This window comes from Hippopotamus amphibius, chromosome 6, assembly GCF_030028045.1.
Source record: "Hippopotamus amphibius kiboko isolate mHipAmp2 chromosome 6, mHipAmp2.hap2, whole genome shotgun sequence".
Lineage (NCBI taxonomy): Eukaryota > Metazoa > Chordata > Mammalia > Artiodactyla > Hippopotamidae > Hippopotamus > Hippopotamus amphibius.
The window spans coordinates 87,676,644-87,694,712 of NC_080191.1; positions in this window are offsets into that span (position 1 = coordinate 87,676,644).

Consider the following 18,069-nt stretch of genomic DNA (forward strand, 5'->3'; position numbering starts at 1 on the left):
TCCAGTTGGGGTTCAGGGATCAGGTATTGGGGGTCAGGAAGTCATCAGCTGTTTCTTCAACACACACCACTGGAACTTGAATACAGCAATGCAGCCGCAGTAGCTTACACATCACCACTACCTAGCTTGGCAGAAGAAAACTACAAAAAAAAGCAGCAGGAATATTGTTTTCACCTAAGTTCTACCTTTCAAACTGCATCAGTGCATTTAGTTGTGAAAGTCAATTTATATTCATATACCTAATCACAAGGGAGTCAGAAAAATCTGGTTTTGAGCTGTGGGAATTGATGCTGAGTGCCAAATGTACCATACACCTGATAGTTTATTTCATTTCTTTGTCTCTCCTCCCTGTAAGAGGAACAGGCAGTAAACTGATGGATGAGGTAGGTCAAACCTGACAAACATTGGTCCACACTTATCTGTCTCTGTACACTTAAGGTGTTAAAGCAGTGAGAAAATGAAACAACCTTATTTTGTGCTCATGAGGCTTCTTCACTTAACAGGGCATGAGGCAGCAGCTGTCCAGCTAAAGGTTTTCCCTCTATATGTGCCTCTTCTTTTCATTCAACTCCAAGTTCTGGTTCAGAAGAGAGTGGTCCAGAAACCAATCATATTTTGCCTTAAATTTATACATTCTTTTTAGAACTTTATTATTTTTTGGCTGTGTTGGGTCTTCATTGCTGCACACAGGCTTTCTGTAGTTGCAGGGGTTATGCTTCATTGCAGTGTGTGAGCTTCTCATTGCAGTGACTTCTCCTGTTGTGGAGCATGGGCTGTAGGGGCATGGACTAGTAGCTGCAGCATGCAGGCTCTGTAGTTATGGCACACAGGCTTATTTGATCCATGGCATGTGGGATCTTCCCAGATCAGGGATTGAACCTGTGTCCCCTGCATTGGCAGGCAGATTCTTAATCACTGAGCCACCAGGGAAGCCCCTACACAATTTTTTTTCAATCTTGGCTTTATGTGGAGAAAAAGACAAAGAGAAACAAAACAAACAAACAAAACATACTCAAAGGGGAGTGGAAAAGGATTATAGTATCATTCTCTAATTCCAGGATTTATATCTTTGGAAGTCAGTTGGCAGGGTGAGATCATGAGTTCTTCACCATAAAAAGTATTCTCAGGGTCTAGAACCTGATAAGCTTTCAACATTTTTATTAAAACTAAACACATATGATGTACCTTTAATATTCTTTAATTTTATCTAGAAAAAGGGACACCTTAATAATGTCAAAAACATAGAAGTTTACAATCAGGTATAAATTCAAACTGGCTTTAGCTCTTACCAAATCTGTGACCATGATTGGTCACCTCAACTTTGTATATCTCTGTTTTGTTTTTGTTTTTATCTTTTACCTATAAATAAGATGCAGTATTACCTATCATGTAGGACATATGCAAAATTTAAATGGAATAATGTTGATGAGAAAATATGGTAATAAGTAGATAACCAAAGAATGTTAATTTTTTGGGTTCTTCCCCCTTCCCTTCTTTGTCTCATCCCTCTCTATGATCCTTGTCACCTATCAAGACAAGATCACTGCATCATACCACCTCTCAATGTGTCCTGCCCAGCTGAACACAAGGCTCCAGGTGGGGTTTGTCCAATGCGTCTATAGAGGAGAGGCCTCTACAGTAATTATAATTAGAAATACCTGATATATCATCAGATTATTTTAAAAACAATTTATACCATTGATTTATAGTGTATTTAATCAATTCCTTAGGTTTTGCTCATACTAGCTATTTTAAAAGAATGTCTACACTCTTACTGTACTCAAAGCAAATAATATACATTAATCTCTACTATGTTTCATTTATTAAATTTGACCTACAGCCAGATTTTCTTTTATGTTGATTCTGTACTTGCATATACCTGTGATATTTGAAAACTTTGTCATTTATAATCCTTTTGCATACCACAACTATCCTTATTAAGATATATAAATCTTATTGGTTAGGAAAAGCTTGAGTCAGGGACTTGCATCATCCCCTAGGGACCACTTTGCAGGTTGACATCAACTATAAGGTTACTGATTACCTAGTTCATCAAATTATCAATTCCCTTAATTATGCACATTTACCTCACATGCTCCAACCTATCTCACAGGGATGTTGTGATATACTTTGATTAATAATTTGAGAAAATAAAGATATAGTTGATATTATAAAATACAATGATCATCCTGTTTGGAGGAAAGAAAAATACTATAACATCTCAATCATCAGAATATTGACTTGAATTTTTTATTCACATAGATTGCATTTTTTGAGGTAGTGGAGCTTGGATCTTCATGAGCCAAATATAATGATTTAGTAATTGGAGTTTTCCCCTTGATACGTACTGTACTTCCAGATTTGAATTATTCACCTGCTATCTTTTGAACAAAGTACAATTCTTGGACATTTTAGTATAATTCAGGCTATTAATTAGATGGAGCGCCTTTGTCATTAATTATCATTATTTGAAAATTACTCAGCTATATTAAACTTTGAAGGCATTGGATTTTTAATGTTAAACAAAGTGAAATATTTACCAAATGTAGTTTGCTGCCAATACTTAATCCTGCATAGCAGTATGAGGAAAATCAATAATGACAAAGTAAAATGTAAACTTGCTAATCATTTTTAAATTAACCTAATTTTCTACTATAAGTCCAAGTTTAGTCCACTGATCAAATTCAAATATCATAATGTATATTTGATGAACTTAGGGTATAGGTTAATCATGAAACATCTATTTCAGTAAATCAATTGTAAGAGTTTAAAGGTCTATGCCCTGGGGGAAGTAAAGAGAAAGGCAGAGATTGTTTGTCACATTTGTCACATCCCAAACCCAGCCCTAAGGCTCATAACAACCTCAGGAGAATGAGCTGTTAGCTTGAAAATGCTTTTTTCACATTGCACACTTTTGGTTGTTCTGCTGCTTTCCCATGTGATGTAATATGATGTAATACAGCTGGTCTACTTTTGAACAGGCCCAGCAGAGCTTGAACGTACTGAGTACACCAAAATATGCAGTGACAATCTGGTACTTTCAGAGGTACCAGTGTTATGTACATGGAGACCCACCACCTTTATATAGCCATCCCTGTTTATAAAATTGACAAAAGTTGCCATTAAAGAGTTGAGGGCATCCCAGGCAATGAAGTTAAATGAAGGACTGGAGCAAGAGTTTAAGACTATGTTATATACTGTGCTATAATCACAACTGTTCTCTATGTGCACAAGAGACAACAGCAGAGACTATTCAGAAATAACTAGGTAATATTTTGAGAGTATTGGGAGATAATACTCAAGTATCTGCAGCCAGAAACTAGCAACATTTTGAATATGTCTGTTAACATGATCTATTATTTATGCACAGGGCATCAAGAGCAGGGGAAACCAGGTATCAATTATAAATTATTATTTATCCTAAAATAAGATTGCTTTTTTGTTTGTTTTTCCTTTCACATTATATCTTCTGGTTGAGCCTCCTCTGCTCCTAAAAAACTTAGCATATTTTGCATAAATGTAATGCAGGCTGACATCATTGTTGACCTTTTTCAGGACAGGGGCCATATTTTGCTCACATTTGTTTCAGCCCTTAGCCTATTGTGAAATATAGTATGTGTTAAATAACACTTTTTTAATTGTAAATATTGAATTTATGATATAAAGTGTTTGAATTCTTAAACTATTATACTTTGGTTCAATTTCAGTAAATAACTCTATTCAAAATAAGCTAGTACCTCTTTTCTCTGAGTCTCTTTTGTGAGAGACCGCTTTTGAAATATTAGAGAATTTAACTCATAGGCAACAAAAGAGTAGAAATGCAAGCTTTTTCACATCACAGAATTATCATATTTTAGAGATAATTAATGTGTGTAGTCAAAATTCATTTAGAAACAAGTCTATGGAAACTGACTTGCCAATAACACACAGATCAAGTTTCAAGGTTTGCATTTCATAAAATAATTGTGCATGCTATGAAAATAAATGTGAGTCTATTATGCTGAAGTAAAAATATAGACAAAAATATTAGAGATAAAGAAAAACAGAAAGCCTTAGCATTTAATAACAGGTTTTTAGTCTGATGGATATATCACTAGTGAAAAACAGATTGCCTCCTATTTGTGAATGTTCTGATATGCTAGGTCAGTTCCTGTGATCTTTTTCCTAGATGTCTAGAAATAGATAATTCCTCATCTTCATACCTACCTACATTTCTCCATTAATGTCTTTATTGGTTTCCTCTTTTTGTTACCAAAGCAAAACTAACAAACAAAACATGCTTCTTCTAATTCTTGTTTGTTTGTTTGTTCTTTCTTCTGTTACTTATGAAATCACATATGCTGTCATTTTGCTGAGCCATATTTCCCTAACTTTGAAAACATGGTAAGTCGAGACTAAATGATAAAAAAAATAATAAATCCTTTACTTCCCTTTCTGAATCTTAAGGTTTTTTGTTTGTTTGTTTGTTTGTTTTTGTGTGACCTTGGCTTTTGCTGCAGTTTTGCAAGACAGGTGACTAACCAAAAATAAAACCTTAATATTAAAAAAATTTAGTTTCTCATATAGGTGATGCTTTCTCAATGTAACTTCTGCTTAAGATAACCCTTTCAAAAACTAAACATCTTCTTACATAATATCAACCCATTTAAAATACATCTCAGTCATAACAATATATTTTAAATGACATTTCAGTAAATTCAATAAAATTCATGATAGAAAAAAATATAGAAGAAAGTTTTCTGGAGGCTACTCTCTCAAGCCAGAGAGGGCTCTGAAGAAATTAAAGTTCTGATGGTGACTCTAGTTAATGAAATATACTATCAGTCAGGCAACAATGTGCAAAAGGAATTGAATGATAAAAAAGATCTGGAAATCAAGACAGCCATTGAGACTATGTAGTTCACCTCACAGGTCTGTAGAAATTCTATATGTGTGAGGATGATGTGCTCAAGCAATCAAAACATTTTTTTGTATGTAATTTTATCCTTTAATGAAGAATATGAAACTTTAAATTAGTTCTAACTTATCTAATAGAATTTTAATATTGTTATACAAATTCTCTTGGAGATACCTTTTTTTTCTTTAGATCTTTATTGGAGTATAATAGCTTTACATTGTTGTGCCAGTTTCTGCTGTACAACAAAGCAAATCAGCTATATTTATAATATATCCCCATATCCCCTCTCTCTTGAGCCTCCCTTCCATCCTCCCTATCCCATCCATTTAGATCATCACCAATCATAGAGTTGATCTCCTTGTTATGCAACAACTTCCCACTAGCTATCTGTTTTACATTTGGTAGTGTATAAATGTCAGTATTACTCTTTCACTTTGTTCCAGCTTTTCCTTCCCACCCTCCCCGTGTCCTCAAGTCTGTTCCCTACATCTGCATATTTATTCTTCCTCTGCCACTGAGTTCATCAGTACCATTTTTTTAATTCCATATATATGAGTTAGCATATGGTATTTGTTTTCCTCTTTCTGGCTTACTTCACTCTGTATGACAGACTCTAGGTCCATCCACCTCACTACAAATAACTCAATTTCATTCATTTTTATGGCTGAGTAATATTCCTTTGTATGTATGTGCCACATCTTCTTTATCCATTCCTCTGTCAATGGACATTTAGGTTGCTTCCATGTCCTGGCTATTGTAAATGGTGCTGCAATGAACATTATGGTACACGTTTCTTTTTGAATTATGGTTTTCTCTGGGTGTATGCCCAGTAGTGGGATTGTTGGGTCATGTGATAGTTCTATTTTTAGTTTTTTGAGGAACCTCCATATCTGCACTGCTGGTGGAACTATAAAGTGATACAGCCACTGTGGATAACAGCATGGAGGTACAGTTTTTAAGAGTAAAAGAAATTACCTTCTAAAGTCTGATAAATTACACAATTGTTATAATCAAGATTCTGATGCCAATAGAAAAATATGATGCAAGGAGAGGCCCTTATAGATTGAGTTTGCAATAGTAAAGAAATAGATTGACAGTTTAATTTGTTACTTAAATAGTTAAAACTGGGTAGGAGCTAATTAATAATGAAAACAAAAAATAAACAAATTGAGTATTTTTCTTGTCATTTAAAAAGTTATACATTGAATATTATCTATGTTCCCAAGCCAAAGAGAAAATTTTGTAAAGCATTCATGCAAGCAAGTAATATTTTTGAAAGCTCCACATGCTTGATTTTGATTTAAATAGTATCAAAAATATTCAAATTGATCCAATATACTTGTTTAGTGTAAATATTAAAAGGCCACCACCTTTTTAATATCTTGAAGCTATGTTTAGGATATATGGAAAAGGATTAAGGCATGAAAAATTTGCTCTTTATAAAGCACCTAAGGCTGGTGTTAGAAATTGTAAAGTCCAACTTCTAAAAAAGTATTGAGGTGTAAGTGAAAAAATTTACATAAATATTTGAATCAGGTATAAGCCTTAAGACAAATGGTTCTTGATGTTTTAATGCCATTACCCTTTAACAATATTGTCTCACAAATGTGCTATGCTTGAAAGGTGACACAGACAGATTTGGAAATGAATTTGAAGAAAGCCAAAAATGACTTTGCTGCTTGGAAATCCAATAAGGTAAATGTGTTTCTAACTTTTCATAATTGCCAGTGATTCATGACTTACAGAGTATACTCAATGAAAAACTAACAATAATGTAATTTTTGAGAAATAATAATAAAGAAATTAACATAAGAAATGTGCAAAAGCAGCAATCTTCATCTATTTTAAAAGTAGATGTTTCAGAAACTAGTCTTTCAGGGCAACAGATTCTTACTCATGGCTTCCTCAGATTTGCAGGACCATAGTTTTCTGCTCAATGCTACTGGTGACACTTGTCAAAGAAAAACAAAGCTGAACACTACTTAGGGTGAGCAGGACAGATTTAAGTATGCAATATATTATTGAATTATGGAACACAGTTTGTGTGACCTACACACAGTGAAGCCAAATACCAAAATGTCAGTTTGGAGCAGAGAAAGATTTATCACAGGGCTATGCAAGGAGATGGGTGGCTTGTGCACCCCAAGCCCCAAACTCCTCAAAGGGTTTCAGCAAAGCACTTTTAAAGGCAAGGTAAGGGGAAGGCATGGTTAGTTGTTGCAAACTTCTGGGTGGCAGAATCCTTTTGTCCTGCAACTGTCCACATAGGTCAGGTCATGGTTTTCCTGTAAACCTCTCACAAGATAAAAGTTACTCTCTGTTCTGCAACTTTCCATCTCTATATGAATGAACTTTTAAAGGTCAGAGCCCTCAGAATAGGCTAGCTTGTGTATTTCAGGCTATAGGCAACCTTCTTTAAAAAAGGTGCAGGGCCAGCATGACAGCACAGGCAACAGAGCACAAGGGTGAAAATAAAAGGCACAGATCTAATACAGAGTCAGGTTTGTTCTTCTCTATTACAGTTGTATAGGCAAAAAAGTTCAGCATGAACTGAATTCAACTTTGTTTTGTAGAGGTGACTGGGCATTTTAAAGAAAGGATTAGGGTCTAGGAAAGGAGTTGAGCAGAGTTTTCATGGAGTCAGGGAAGTGAAAATTTAAAAAAAGCAGGAAGTGAGGGTTGGTTAATGGGAACCTGTCTGGGTTTGTTAACTGGCACTTATGGAAGTTAGGCTCCTCCCTTTCCAGGGAGGTTGGAGCCAGGCCCCATCTCCAGGTGTGGGCTGGAACAAAATGTAAACTCTTCTGGCAGCCCTGAGTTTTCTCAGGTTGGCACTTTAAGTGGGGGTGGGGGGAGGAGCAGTAGGAGGAGGGGTAGAATTATCCTAGGGATGTGGCTGTAAATGTTTAAGCCTAAGGGCCCAAGTTTAAGGCCTGATGGGGAAGAGTCTTGAGAGGCTCTATCTCTGCCTTCAGAGGCCATGTGTAGTAGCTCTGCTCACCTTCAGGCCTTCTCTGCTGTCCTGGAGATGCTCTGACCAATGGGAGACCAGAGAAAGGGACGGCAGATACATTCTTCTCCCTTCTTTGGTGCTGAGGGCTTCCAGTGGCTTTAGTTCAATCTTTTCCTGTGATAGCCAATTAGATTAGATGTACTTCCTGATGAAGCTAGGGCTTCATACACACTTCCATTTGATTTTTTCTCTCCTTCCCTGCATTAACCCCTTTTCCCTTCACTCCACTATTGGGCAGTGCTCCCTACCCCTTGCAATAAAGAAATATCATATAAATTTGATCTAAGGCTATTTATTGTTGTTCATATGGTAATATTTACTTGTCTTAACCACATATTTAACTTATCCATTGCTCTTAATTACTTCCTTCATTTTCCACATGACCTTGGATCTATTAACTTCTGCTGAAAGACTTACCTTTGCATTTTATTTAGTTGGAGTTGGCTGATTATCTAGTAAAGTCTTCACTTTCTTTTGAAAGATATTTTGTCAGGGATTAATGCATAGTTAGTTGGAAATTATATTGCTTTAGCCCCTTAACAATGTCTTCCTTTTCATTGCTTTTGTTGAGAATTCAGCTCCCAATCTTTGGATGTTATAATTGGAATTTCCCTCCTCTGTGTGCTGCTATGAGTTTTTAATTTATCTTTGGTGTCCAAAATTTGGAGGTGTAGAAATGCAAAAGATCCCAAATAGCCAAAAAAAATCTTGAGAATGAAAGATGGAGCTAGAGAAATCAGGCTTCCTCACTTCAAACTATACTACAAGGCTACAGTGATCAAGACAGTATGGTACTGGCACAAACACAGAAACGTAGGTAAATGGAATAGAATAGAGAGCCCAGAGATAAACCCATGCATATATGGGCACCTTATCTTTGACAAATGAGGCAAGAATATACAATGGAAAAAAAGACAGCTTCTTCAATAATTGGTGCTGGGAAAATTGGACAGCTACATGCAAAGGAATGAAATCAGAACACTTCCTAACACCATACAAAATAAATAAACTCAAAATGGATTAAATATCTAAATGTAAGGCCAGACACTATAAAATTCCTAGAGGAAAACATAGGCAGAACACTCTATGACATACATCAAAGCAAGATCCTTTTTGAATCACCTCCTAAAGTAATGGAAATAAAATAAAAAATAAACAAATGAGACCTAATGAAACTTAAAAGCTTTTGCACAGTGAAGGAAACCATAAACAAGACAAGAAGAAACCCTCAGAATGGGAGAAAATATTTGCGAATGAAGCAACTGACAAATGATTAACCTCCAAAATATACAAGCAGTTCATGCAGCTCAATATCAAAAAGGCAAATAACCAAATCCAAAGATAGACGGAAGACCTAAATAGACATTTGCCCAAAGAAGACAAGCAGATGGCTAACAGACACATGAAAAGATGCTCAACATCACTAATCATTAGAGAAATGCAAGTCAAAGCCACAATCTAGAAACAATAAATGGTAGAGAGGGTGTGGAGAAAATGGAACCCTCATGCACTGTTGGTGGAAATGTAAATTGGTAAAGCCACTATGAAAAGCATTATGGTGATTCCTTAAAAAACTAAAAATAGAACTACCATATGACCCAGCAATACCACTCCTGTGCATATACCCTGAGAAAACCATAATCCAAAAAGAAGCATATACCACAATGTTCATTGCAGCATTATTTATAATGGCCAGGACATGGAAGTAACCTAAATGCCCATCAGCAAATGAATGGATAAAGAAGATGTGGCACATATATGCAATGGAATATTACTCAGCCATAAAAAGGAACAAAATTGAACTATATGTAATGAGGTAGACAGACCTAGAGTTTGTCATACAGAGTGAAGTAAGCCAGAAAGAGAAAAACAAATACTGTATGCTAACTCATATATATGGAATCTAAACAAATGGTACTGATGAACCCACTGACAGGGCAAGAATAAATATGCAGATGTAGAGAACAGATGAGGACATGGAGTGGGGGGTGAAGGGGAAGCTGGGATGAAGTGAGTGAGTATCATGGACATATATACACTACCAAATGTAAAACAGATAGCTAGTGGGATGTTGCTGCATAACACAGGGAGATCAACTTGATAATGGATGATGAGCTAGAGGGGTGGGATAGGAAGGGTGGGAGGGAGGGGATATGGGGTTATATGTATAAATACAGCTGATTCATTTTGTTTTACAGCAGAAACTGGCACAAGAGTGTAAAACAATTATACACCAATAAAGAGCTTAAAAATAAAAGAAATTCATAAAAAAAAAAAAGAAACAAAGAAAACAAACAAAAATATTTGCGGGTGTGCTTTTCTTGTCCTTATCTTGCTTGAAGTTCATAGATCTTCTAGCACATGTGGTTTGAAAGATCATCACATTTTTTCCATAATTGTCTATAATATCTTTCAATATTTTTTCAACCCCATTTTCTGGGTCCTCCAACATTTGAGACTTTAAATGCATGCATATTAGTCCTTTATGATATGACTGATATCAGTCATGCTTTTTTCTTAATTTATATTCCTTTTGGCTCTCTCTGCTTAAGTCTAAAGAGTTTCTATCTACTTACATATTTTCAGGTTAATTTTCTTTCCTCAAGAGATCCAAATCGCTATTAAACAAATCTATTGAGTTTTTAAATCCTATCATATGTTTTATTTCTATAATTTCCATTTGATTTTTTATTGGAGTATAATTACTTTACAAATTTGTGTTAGTTTCTATTGTAAAATGAAGTGAATTTGCTATATGTATACATATATCCCCTCCATCTTGGACCTTCCTCACGCTACCCCTTCCTGACCATCTAGGTCACCACAGATCACTGACCTGAGCTTCCTGTGCTATACAGAAGTTTCCCACTAGCTACCTGTTTTACACATGAAAGTGTATATATGTCAACCCTAATCTCCCAACACGTTCGACGCTCCACTTCCTGTGCTGTGTCCATATGTCCACTCTCAATGTCTCCATCTCTAGTCCTGCCCAGGAAATAGGTTCATCTGTACAATTTTTCTAGATTCTACATAGATGTGTTAATATACCATATTTGTTTTTCTCTCTCTGACTTATTCCACCCTGTATGACAGACTCTAGGTCCATCCACATCTCTACAAATGATCCAGTTTCTTTCCTTTTACAGCTGAGTAATATTCCAATGTATATATGTACCACATCTTCTTTATGCATTCATCTGTTGTTGGACATTTAGATTGTTTCCATGTCCTGGCTATTGTAAGTAGTGCTACAATGAACATTGGGGTGCATGTGTCATCTTGAGTTACAATTTTCTCAGGGTATGTGCCTAGTAGTGGAATTGCCGGGTCACATGGTAGCTATACTTTTAGTTTTTTAGGGAAACTCCATAGGGTGTTCTCCACAGTGGCTGTATCAATTTACGTTTCCACTAATAGTGCATGAGGGTTCCCTTTTCTCCACACCCTCTCCATCATTTATTGTTTGTAGATTTGTTATAATGGCATTCTGACTGGTGTGAGGTGATACCTCATTGCAGTTTTGATTTGCATTTCTCTAATACTTAGTGATGTTGAGCATCTTTCCATGTGTTTGTTGGCCATCTATGTGATTTCTATTGAGAAATGTCTATTTAAGTTTTCTGCCCATTTTTTGATTGGATTGTTTTTTCTTTTATTTTGAGCTAAATGAGCTGTTTATGTATTTTAGAGATTAATCCTTTTTCAGTTGCTTCATTTGCAAATATTATCTCCCATTCTGAGGGGGGTTGTCTTTTCATCTTGTTTATGGTTTCCTTTGCTGTGGAAAAGCTTTTAAGTTTCACTAGACCTTATTTGTTTATATTTGTTTTTATTTTCATTACTCTAGAAGGTGGGTTAAAAAAGATCTTGCTGTGGTTTGTTTAAAAAATGTTTTTCCTATATTTTCCTATAAGAGTTTTTTATTGCCTGTTGTTACATTTAGGTTTTTAATCCATTTTGAGTTGATTTTTGTGCATGGTGTTAGGGAGTGTTTTAATATTATTCTTTTACATGTAGCTTTCCAGTTTTCCCAGCACCACTTATTGAAGAGGCTGTGTATTCTCCATTGTATATTCTTGCCTCCTTTGTCTTAGATTAGGTTACCTCAGGTGGATGAGTTTATGTCTGGCCTTTCTGTCTTGTGCTATTGATCTATATATCTGCTTTTGTGCCATTATCATATGTCTTAATTACTGTAGCTTTGTAGTATAGTCTGAAGTCTGGGATTTCTCCAGCTCCATTTATTTTTCTCTCTCTCTCAAGATTGCTCTGGCTATTTGGGGTCTTTTGTGTTTCCATACAAATTGTAATTTTTTTTTTGTTCTAATTCTGTAAAGAATGTCATTGGTAATATGATTGGGATTGCATTGAATTCCTAGATTTCTTTGGGTAGTATCATAATTTTCACAATGTCAGTTCTTGCAATCCAATAACATGGTTTATTTCTCTACCTGTTTGTGTCATCTTTGATTTCTTTCATACGTGTCTTATAGTTTTCTGTGCGTAGGTTTTTTGGCTCCTTAGGTAGGCTTATTCCTAGGTATTTTATTTTTTTTGTTGTTGTTGTTGCAATGGTAAATGGGATTGTTTCCTTCATTTATTCTGATCTTTCATTGTTAGTTGTTAGGAACGCACGAGATTTCTGTGCATTACTTTTGTATCCTGAAACTTTACCAAATTCATTGATTAGCTCTAGTAGTTTTCTGGTGGCACCTTTAGGATTTTCTGTGTATAGTATTTTGTCTTCTGCAAAAGTGACAGTGACAGCTTTACTTCTTTTCTAATTTGGATTCCTTTTCTTTATTTTTATTCTCTGACTCTGTGGCTAGGACTTCAAAACTAATTTGAATCAGAGTGGCAAGAGTGGACATTCTTGTCTTCTTACTGATCTTAGAGGAAATGCTTTCAAGTTTTTCACCATTGAGGATGATATTTGCTGTGGGTTTTGTCATATATGGCTTTTATTATGTTGAGGTAGTTTCCCTCTATGCCTACATTCTGGAGAGTTTTTATCATAAATGGGTGTTGAATTTTGTCAAAAGTTTTTTTTTACATCTATTGAGATGATACAGTTTTTATTCTTCAATTTGTTAATATGGTGTATCACATTGATTGGTTTGCAAAGACTGAAGAATCCTTGGCTTCCTGGGATAAATCGCACTTGATCATGGTACATGATCCTTTTCATGTGTTGTTGGATTCTGTTTGCTAGTATTTTGTTGAGGATTTTTGCATCTGTTTATCAGTGATATTGGTCTGTGATTTTCTTTTTTCATGATATCTTTATCTGGTTTTGGTATCAGTGTGATAGTGGTCTCATAGAATGAGTTTGGGTGTGTTCCTCCCTCTGCAGTGTTTTGGAAGATTTTGAGAAGAATAGGTGTTATCTCTTATCTAAGTGTTTGATAGAATTTGTCTGTGAATCCTTCTGGTCCTGGACTTTTGCTTGTTGGAATATTTTCAATTATTCTTTCAAATCCATTACTTATGATAGTCTGTTTATATATTCAGATTCTTCCTGGTTCAGTTTTGGAAAGTTGTACCTTTCCAAGAATTTGCCCATTTCTTCAAGGTTGTCCATTTTATTGGCATATAGTTGCTTGTAGTAGTCTTTTATGATCCTTTGTATTTCTGCGATGTTGGTTGTAATTTCTCCCTTTTCATTTCTAATTTTATTGATTTGAGATCCTCTCCTTTTTTCTCTTGATGTGTCTGTATAAAGGTTTATCAATTTTATTTATCTTCTCAAAGAACCAATCTTTAGTTTATTTATATTTCCTATTATTTTCTTCATGTCTGTTTCATTTATTTCTGTTCTTATCTTTATGATTTCTTTCCTTCTACTAACTTTGGATTGTCTTTATTCTTTTTTAAATTAATTAATTAAGTAATTAATTAATGTATTGGCTGTGTTGGGTCTTTGTTGCTGCATGTGGGCTTTCTTTAGTTGCAATGAGCGGGGTCTACTCCTTGTTGTGGTGCGCGGGTTCCTTGTTGCCATGGCTTCTCTTGTTGCAGAGCACGGGCTCTAGGTGTATGGGTTTCAGTACTTGCAGCACATGGGCTCAATAGTTGTGGCTCATGGGCTCTAGAGCACAGGCTCAATAGTTGTGATTCATGGGCTTAGTTACTCTGCAGAATGTGGGATCTTCCTGGAGCAGGTATCGAACCTGTGTCCACTGCATTGGCAGGTGGATTCTCAATCACTGCACCACCTAGGAAGACTGGATTGTCTTAATTCTTCTGTATATAGTTGCTTTAGGTGTAAAGTTAGATTATTTGAGATTTTTCTTGTTTCTCAAGGCAAGATTGAATTGCTATAAACTTTCTTCTCATAACTGCTTTTGTTGTATCCCATAGGTTTTGGATCATCTTGTTTCCATTGTCATTTGTTTCTAGGTATTTTTTTGATTTCCTCCTTGATTTCTTCAGCGATCTCTTGGTTATTTAAGCACAGTGTTTAGCCTCTATTGTTTGTATTTTTTACAGTTTTTTTTTTCCTGTATTTGATTTCTAATCTCATAGTGTTGTGGTCGGAAAAGATGTTTGATACAATTTCAATTTTGTTAAATTTTTTGAGGCTTGATTTGTGACGAAAGTTGTGATCTATCCTGGAGAATGTTCCATGTGCATATGAGAAGAAAGTGTATTCTGCCACTTTAGGGTGGATTGTCCTATAAATATAGAATAAGTCTATCTGGTCTGATGTTTCACTTAAGGCTTGTGTTTCCTTATTCATTGACTGTCTGGATGATTTATCCATTGGTATAAGTGGATTGTTAAATTTCCCCTGTATTATTGTGTTACTGTTGATATCCCCATTTATGGTTGTTAGCATTTGTTTTATGTATTGAGGTGCTCCTATGTCAGGTGCATAAATATTTTAGAATTTGTTGTAAAGCTGGTTTTGTAATTCTCTTAGCTTTTGTTTGTCTGTAAAGCTTTTGATTCCACCATTGAATCTGAATGAGATTCTTTCTCAGTAGAGCAATCTTGGTTATAGGATTTTCCCTTTCATCATTTTAAATATATCCTGCCACCACCTTCTGGCCTGCATATCTTTTGTTGAAAAATCATGTGATAACCTTAAAGGGATTCCCTTGTATGTTATTTGTTGCTTTTCCCTTATTGCTTTTAATATTTTTTATTTACATTTAATTTTTGTTGTTTGATTTAATATGTGTCTTGGTGTGTTTCTCCTAAGGTTTATCCTGTATGAGCCTCTCTGTGCTTGCTGGACTTGGGTGGCTGTTTCCTTTCCCATGTTAGGAAAGTTTTCAAATATAATCTCTTCAGATATTTTCTCAGACCCTTTCTCTTTCTATTCCTCTTCTTGAATCCCTATAATTTAAATGTTGGTGCATTTAATGTTCTCCCAGATGTCTCTGAGACGGTCTTCAATTCTTCTAATTCTTTTTCTTTTCTGCTTCTTGTTAGTATTTCCATCATTCAATCTTCCAGCTCACTTATCCATTCTTCTGCATCAGTTACTCTCCTATTGATTCCTTCTAGTATATTTTTTGTTTCAGTTATCATGTTGTTCATCACTATTTATTTCTTCTTTGGTTCTTCTAGGTCTTTGATAAGCATTTCTTGTATCTTCTTGGTCCATGCCTTCATTCTATTTCTAAGATTTTGGATCATCTTTACTATCATTGCTCTAAATTCTTTTTCAGCTTGGTTGCCTATTTCCTTTTCATTTATTTGGTGTTGTAGAATTTTACCTTGTCCCTTTGTATGTAACATTTTTTTTTATTGTCTCTCTCTCTCTTTTTTTTTTTTTTTTTTTGATGGGTGGGTCTGTGTTCCTGTCTTACTGGTTATTTGGCCTGAGGCTTCCAGCATTGGAGTTTGCAGGCAGTTTGTAGAGCTGGGTCTTGCTGCCAAGATGAAGGTCTCCCAGAGACCTCACTCCAATTAATATTCCCTGGGGTCTCAGGTTCTCTGTTAGTACCATGGTTTGGACTAGGTGTTCCCACCACAGAAGCTCAGGTGCAGCCCCTGGCCTGTGAACCAAGATGCTGCAAGGTGTACAACATGGGGGGAAAAAAGCAGTACAATGACAAAGAATAAAACATAAAAGTAAAATTAGAAAAATAAAAAATACATTAGAAAAAATAAAAATATAAATGAAACATCATCAAATTAAAACAGAACACAAGAGGAGGAAAAAAAAAAAAAGAAGCCACAAAATGCTATGGAATTGGGGATAGGACTCAGGTTCAATGAAGCTGATGGTTGGAGGACCAGGCCCAGGACCCCAGCAGGCTCCCCAGGACTTAAGTGAGTGAGGGAAATTCTGGCTTCCTTCCCTTCTTATCCTCCAATCCCCTGAGGGTCCCTCCCCATCCTTGCTGATTCCTTCAACATGGCTATGACCCTCCTGAGCATGAGAACTCCTCCCCTCATCTAGCCACCACTCTGGGACACAGATCCCTTTTCTCCTGTACTTTTCCTCCTCCCTCCCACACTCCCATGATATAGGCAATCAGAAGGTGTCTTGGAGGACAGAGGATCAGGCCTAGAACTCCAGCAGGCTCTCTGGAACATGAGTGGGCAGGGGAAACACAGGCCAATTTCCCTTCCAATCCTCCAGCCTCCCAAGGGTCTCTCCCCTTGCATATCCCCATTGATTTTTTCACAGTGAGTAGGCTCCTATGGGTGTGGGAAACCCTTCCCTCCCCGAGCCACCCCTCAGGGGCACCAGTCTTGTCCAGCCTACACTTCTCCTCTTTCCTCCCTCCCCCTCATGTCTTACCTAGTCACTCGAGGGTTCCTCCCATTCCCTTAGTTGTCCAAGTTCCTCCACCAGTTCCTGGTAGTTGCACTAGTTGTCACCTAAAGCTATTTTTTAAGACATCTAATCTAAGGTATTCAGGAATTATGAAAATGTTGAAATAATTATTTTCTATTTTTAAGGGAAATATTTAGGCATTAACAAAATTAGAAAAAGAATGTTTAAGGAATAATTTCTAATCACTAGTACTACTACTTGGCTAAGGTAACAAGCCAAGCATTTGTCTGTGGGTTAATTGGGACCACTCAGCATCTGTAAACCTCAGCTCCTTTCAGAGATGTTCCTTTTTGACATACTATACTTGATGCTCTAATCATTTAAATCAATTTAACAAAAAATAAATATTAATTATATTTCATAATTTTATGACATTTTTGATAGATTATATAACATTTTGATTAACATTTTTAAAATATTAAGTAATTTAACAATTTAGATATGTGTAAAATATTCAGTTAATGGTGCAAAATCTATTTATGTTAACTTCAAAAGCATAGGTTATCTTATGAAAAAGTGTAAAGTAAAATGTGTCTTTCTGGAAAAAGATAATAGAGAACTGCCCATCCAAAGCAAAGAAAGTAAAAATTGTTTCAAAATTTGCACTAAATTGCTTAAATTTATAAATATGTACTGTAGTTAGTCTCGATTCTCTTGGTGCCCAAGGCTCTGTCAATATGAAAGAAATATTTTACAAATGAATTCCTTTTGGCCAAAAGCAAGAAATATGTAAAATTAATGTATAAGTGAAAAAGTTATGTCACAAAATGGCTGCACCATTTCTCCATCCTTGTTGTTTAAGGAACCCCCAGCTAGAGTACCATGCTTTAAGAATTGAACCTCTGGGAGAAAAAAAGATGGCGGTGAAGTAGAGAGACGTGGAGTGCATCCCTCTCCACAGATGCATTGGGAATGCACGGAAGGACACAGTCATTCCCACAGAGAACCAGCTGAACACCAGCAGACGGCCTCGGACACCGGAAAGGGCTGCGGAGAACCTGACATAGCCGGTAGGGAGGCATCTACGAGGGCTCAAAGAGGGTGAAGCGGCGGAGCTGTGGCAGACGGGAGGGAGTGAGAAACATACAGAGGGTCCGCAGCGCAGCTCAGCGTTCCCGGACCGAGACATCAATCCGCGGCTGAACGGAGGGTCCAGGAGCGGGAGCGTGGGAACCGGAGAGCTGGTTCAGGGGGAGAAACATTGTTGCCGGTAGGGTGACGGACCGAGAGGACAGGAGGGAGGAGGTCCGCGGAGAGGAGTGCCGATCCCTGAGAGCTGCCCGGCCATGATGGCGGCTGGAGGCTGCAGGCTCCCGGGTGGGGGGGGAGGAGCCGCGCGCATAGCCTCTCTCTCTCTTTCGG